The 6000-nt window shown below is 46.7% G+C and overlaps 1 long non-coding RNA gene across 1 annotated transcript in view; it reads left to right on the top strand.

Annotated features, from left to right (window-relative positions):
* The first annotated feature begins 1033 nt into the window (after window positions 1-1033).
* The window catches only part of LOC308480328, a 55225-nt gene continuing 50258 nt past the window's right edge, over window positions 1034-6000 (top strand). The window contains exon 1 of the long non-coding RNA XR_013988046.1: window positions 1034-1147. This is a non-coding gene — a long non-coding RNA (uncharacterized lncRNA). The remainder of the gene's footprint in view (window positions 1148-6000) is intronic.

Genomic DNA, 6000 nt, shown 5'->3' with positions numbered 1-6000 from the left:
GCCAGGAGAGAGGGAAGGCATGATGCTTCTCCTGTCTTGGCCAAAACAGAAAGTAAAACATTCACATAACAAAGATGCGAACACCCCCCCCCCCCCAGTGACAGGATGTCATTTCCCGAACTGTTAACCCTGTAAGCCCTGGGTATCCCCACAGGCACCCTATATATAGAAAGGAGCAAACCAGGGATATTTTAGGGAGCAGGCTAGCAGGCAGGGCCCATGACTTACATCATAGGAGCCTACACAACACAAAACACTGTTGCTGTATGTAGGCTTTATTTTATTTGTTTTTTATCTTCTATTTTGGAAATGTGCATCCAGGTTTTTTTCCTTTAAATTTTTTGGGGGGCCCTAAGCTATAGCTTGCTTAGCTTATACGTAAATCCGGCACTGCATGCATCTGGGGGTGATGCATGCCTTGGAGGCTAGATCTGCTGTCCCAGTGGATCCTGCCACCAGACGTGATCTCCTCACCTTGCCTCATGGGTGGGCCAGCCTTTCAAGGGGATCTTTACACCCCTCAGGTAACCAGCAACAGGTCAGTCCTTCTTCAATTTGTTCTGCACAGTGAAGCTGAAAACACAATCCATGTCAGGGGAAGCGATCAGAAGACAACCTGCGTGTGCATTTGTATAAGGAACAAGATCTGTTCTTTCAGCTCCATCCTTGGGATCTGTGCCTAATTGGCAGGCTTCTCTGATAGCTCTGGACTCTGTTTATCAGAAGGGCTGGCAGGCTATCAGAAAGTTAGTCTTCTCTGACTACAAGTCATTCTCCATCAAGCACCTGAATCGCAGGTGTGAAGTGGAGATAAATTGGATCTTCGCTTTCTCTCCCTCTCTTTTCTGTTCTGTTTTGTGCCCCAACAACAAAAAAAGTCTTACATGAATTGTGCTGATAAAGCTACAAGAGTGCAATAAACACCAGCATAGATTTGGGACGATGCTTAATAAGTCCAGAGGACATTATAAAGGAGCAGCAGGCCTGGTTATTGATAGCTCTTCTGTGATCTTTTTCGTTGATTATGCAGCACTGAAGAACATGCAAATGGCAATGCGGCAGTCAGCCAATGGTCCATCTCCTTCAGCATTCTGTCCACTGCAATGGGCCAATCAGATGACCTGAGAAACTTCACCAACAAGGCAAGGTAGGAAATGCCTCTGAACAAGTTGTCCATCTGGCTCTAATTGCTAATAATGTAGGAAAATAGGAGGAAGCTGCTTCATGCAGACTATTGGTCCATTGAGCTTAGTATTGTCTATGACAGAGGTATCCAATATGACATCTCCAGATGCTCTTGGATTCTAGCTCCCATCATTCCCAACCAGCATGGTCAATGGTCAGGGATGATAAGAGTTGTAGTCCAGGAACAGATGGAGGGCACTATGTTTCCTACTGACAGCAGTTCTTAAGGTTTTCAAACTGGCAGCATCCCCAATCCAACCTAGATAACCCCAGGCATGGTTACTCTGCAATATCTTCTGCTGCTTTCAGCATAAAACATTTCCAAGTAAATGTGCTTAGGATTGCAGCATCTTATCCTCCCAGTTCCATTCTCTCTTTCTTGTGCAAACCAGCATGAAGTTAACCTTGAGTGTAGCTTCTGAGAAGGAACAGCAGACTGCCTGAGCTCAGATGGCTGAGGTCGAGACCAGACAGTGTCTGATGAGCAGTGATGGCTGGTTCCAGTGGGGCTCCTTGTCTTCAGTGTGAAGTTAGCTTCAAGATAGATAGATTCTGTGTGTGTGTGTGTGTGTGTGTTTTGAAGCAATGATTCTTCAACATCAACTTCGTTGGACTGGTCATGTTGTGCGGATGCCTGATGATTGTCTTCCAAAACAACTACTCTATTCCGAACTTAAAAATGGAAAGCGCAATGCTGGTGGTCAACAAAAGAGGTTTAAAGACTGTCTCAAGGCAAATCTAAAAAAAATGTAGTATAAACACTGACAACCGGGAAACACTTGCCTGTGAGTGCTCCAGTTGGATGATGGCCTTTACCAAAGGTGGTCATGGGCTCTGAAGACACTCAAACTCAGGACTCAAGGGAGAAACGTGCTAAGAGGAAGGCACGCTTGGCAAATCCCCACCATGATCTACTCCCACCTGGAAACCAATGTCCACACTGTGGAAGGACGTGCGGATCCAGAATTGGCCTCCACAGTCACTTACGGACTCATTGTTAAAACCGTGTTTATGGAAGACAATCTTACTCGGCTACGAGGGATCACCAAAGAAGAGAAGAAAGAAGAAGAAAAAGTGTGTATACGCACATAAGAGAAGAGAAAAAGGATGACTTTTTGCTACTGAATGTGCCTGCTTCCTGCTGGGACCAAGCCTGGCAACAGAGAGGATAAATAAACCCAATCCAGGATGGGAAAGATTTGTGGTCATTGGCAGAGATGTCGCCGAGCTTCATAATTCCTTGGCTGGGAACAAGAACTTGGGCAATTTGTCAAATGTGGGGTGAGCGTTACAGCCCTTGAGTCCTATTCTGGCTCAAATCAACAACTACAGCTGCAGCAGCAACTGCGACATAGGTCAGAACAACCCAAGAACTGGAAGCTCAGGACGGTTTCTATCACCATCTTTAACATCAGGTGTAGCCATCACAAATCCAGGGCACAGGTTGTCTCGCCCTGCTCAGTTCTGGTTAAAGATAAAGTGACCCCTGACCCTTAGGTCCAGTTGTGGACGACTCTGGGGTTGCGTGCTCATCTCGCTCTATAGGCCGAGGGAGCCGGTGTTTGTCCGCAGGTTGCAGGTCATGTGGCCAGCATGACTAAGCCGCTTCTGGCGAACCAGAGCAGCACACGGAAATGCCGTTTACCTTCCCGCTGGAGCGGCACCTATTTATCTACTTGCACTTTGACGTGCTTCCGAACTGCTAGGTGGGCAGGAGCAGGGACTGAGCAACGGGAGCTCACCCTGTCGCGGGGATTCGAACCGCCGACCTTCTGATCGGCAAGCCCTAGGCTCTGCGGTTTAGACCACAGCGCTACCTGTGTCCCTTCAGCGATGGGCAAATCTGTCAATATTGATTTCTCTTAGTTTCTAATTTTTCCAATCTTAAATTCAGTTATCTACATTTCCATATCAGTTTGCTAAAAAAAAAAGATTTAAAGTTCTTGTGAAAATTCATCCTAAAATATCTTCAAATATATAAAAGGATGTCACCTAGAGGAGGGAGAAAGGTTGTTTTCTGCTGCTCCAGAGAAGTGGACACGGAGCAATGGATCCAAACTACAAGAAAGAAGATTCCACCTAAACATTAGGAAGAACTTCCTGACAGTAAGAGCTGTTCGACAGTGGAATTTGCTGCCAAGGAGTGTGGTGGAGTCTCCTTCTTTGGAGGTCTTTAAGCAGAGGCTTGACAACCATATGTCAGGAGTGCTCTGATGGTGTTTCCTGCTTGGCAGGGGGTTGGACTCGATGGCCCTTGTGGTCTCTTCCAACTCTATGATTCTATGATCTCCTAATATGCGTGTTTTTGTAGCCAACCTTGCCTAACGCACACATTTTTGCAAAGCATATTTTCCCCTAACGTAACACATTTATTTATTTTTTGCGTTATTTTCAGCAGTATAACCTTTTAACACACATTTTATTCTAGTATGTGCATTTTTGCACACATTAACTTGCTGGAGAGCTGCATTACTTCATTGGGTGAAGTGTGAATCTTGAAGGATGGCTGTGTTTCGGTTCATGCATTTTTTCAGAAAGTGAGAATTTGGCAGGTTCGGCTCTGGAGAAACTAGGGATGCTTACATGAGATCTCACAGGAGCTTGGATTATCCCACAAAATCACATGAGAGCATCACAGAGATGGCACACTGTGTGGGCCTTGCCTCCCAAGCAAGGCAGAGAGCTCAAAAGCTCTTTTCCTTCCAGGTAACCCAAGCAGGCCTAGTGCAAAAATAGCTTTTAAGTTGTCCTCCTTGCTTGGCACTTGACTTGCACAATTGACTAGCCAGAGGACTCTTTTCTAGAAGGCTTCTTTAAGGTAAAGGGACCCCGACCGTTAGGTCCAGTCGTGGACGACTCTGGGGTTGTGGCGCTCATCTCGCTTTATTGACCGAGGGAGCCAGTGTACAGGTTCCAAGTCATGGCGAACCAGAGCAGCGCACGGAAACGCCGTTTACCTTCCCGTCAGAGCAGTACCTATTTATCTACTTGCACTTTGACATGCTTTCGAACTGCTAGGTTGGCAGGAGCAGGGACCGAGCAATGGGAGCTCACCCTGTCACGGGGATTCGAACCGCCGACCTTCTGATCGGCAAGCCCTAGGCTCTGTGGTTTAACCCACAGCGCCACCCGCGTCCCAGAAGGCTTCTTTACACTGACTCAAAACATTGTTCCAGAGCACTCTCTGATCTGGTAGCAATTCTTTCCAGGGACTCAGGCAGAGATCCTTTCTAGCTCTTTCCCCCCAAAGGCATGCTGTATGTAAGTAAGTAAGCAAGCAAGCAAGCAAGCAAGAAAGCACATGTTGCTCAGTTATCAGCCCTGATTGTAGAGGGATGTTGAGACTGGTAGTCTCTCCTTTCTTTGGCCTCTTAGCAGAGGTAATAAAATGCAGAAGCTCCAGCCTTTTCTCCTTGCACTCTGCTCTCTGTCTGCTGCCTATAACTCAAGCCCACTGACCTTCAAGAGGAGAATTACAAGTCATACAGCATAATAAAGGAAGATGGGGGCTGCTGAAGAAGCGTTTTTATTGCGAGTGATTTATGGGCAGCTGGGGAACAATTGGTCGGGGGGAGGATTAGTGTTATCTAGTTATTTAGTAATATTACAAAGCTGCTGTTTCTCCTCTGATTTATTGCATTTCGGAAATCTGGAGGCCCCCAGGAGGCCTTTGGGGAAGACTCTTCTTCTTCCATAAATCTAAACAAAACAAAATGATGTGCACTAAGTTGAGAGCTGGCAGAGGAGCCATTCGTCCATCTGAAATGGAAAAGGAAGGCCAAGTTATTGCATCTTCCCCACAGGTGCCTCCACCTTAAATGGATCACTGACAATGCAGGAGGTCAGGATCTGTCTATACGCCTGGTGATTTCACACACACAAGAGCATGCAAAAAATCAATAGGTAACTGGTGTGCACTTTGCACCATATTTCAGGTGGAGTACCTAGACCCAGTTAGGTGTACCAGTCAGGGCAGTAGGTGAGGAAGGTTGGCCTGACCTCTTGACAGCAGAATTGCTGTTTTAACTGGGAAGAGGGAAGCAGCTGGGAGGTTGGCCCTGCACAGCTCATAGATGGAACCAATCCAGTGTGGGATGTTATCCATTGGTGCAGTCAAATGCAACATTCCTTATTTCCCTAGAGTGGGCACAGGCAGGAGGACACCCGGTCAGCATACCTTCCTGTTCCACTGGTCTGGAGCATCCTCCCTCTGCATGTGACCTGGGAGATGGACGTGGCCCTGGCTGACTCCACAAAAGAGCCGAGTCACGCAGCCGTTTTGTCAGTCTTTCTATTGTCTTGTTGTTGCTCACTTGCTTGCTGATCTTTTGCTGCCATGCTGCTCTCCTGCAGCCATTTTGTTGTCTCAATGTAATTTTGCTGTCTGCTGGCTCTCAGCCAGCAGCACATGACCTCAGCCTCCATATGAGATGAACTCAGTTTCTTTGTGTAACTACCAAGTAAAGCCTGCCTTTCAGGAATGATATTGTGAGCTGAAATGTGAGTCAACTTTTTGTTACTTTGAAAGACTCTTGTGGCTTTATTCTTTTAAGAGGGATCAAAAGGGGACACCAGGAAATAAACTTAACTAAGAGAGTCAAGAAGCTACCAGCATGAGTCTTACCAAACTGCAGGAGGCAGTGGAAGACAGGAGTGCCTGGCGTGCTCTGGTCCATGGGGTCACGAAGAGGCGGACACGACTAAACGACTAAACAACAACAGCAAGAGAGTCAAACAAATCTGCAAACTAGCTTCCAGCTATATTGAGGGGAATTTGCTCTACTACATCACTTACTAGCATGAGTGAAGGAAGGA

This window comes from Podarcis pityusensis (assembly GCF_964106645.2).
Source record: "Podarcis pityusensis genome assembly, chromosome: 6".
Taxonomy (NCBI): domain Eukaryota; kingdom Metazoa; phylum Chordata; class Lepidosauria; order Squamata; family Lacertidae; genus Podarcis; species Podarcis pityusensis.
The sequence above is the reverse complement of the archived record's forward strand: the minus strand, read 5'-3'. Positions and strand labels throughout refer to the sequence as shown.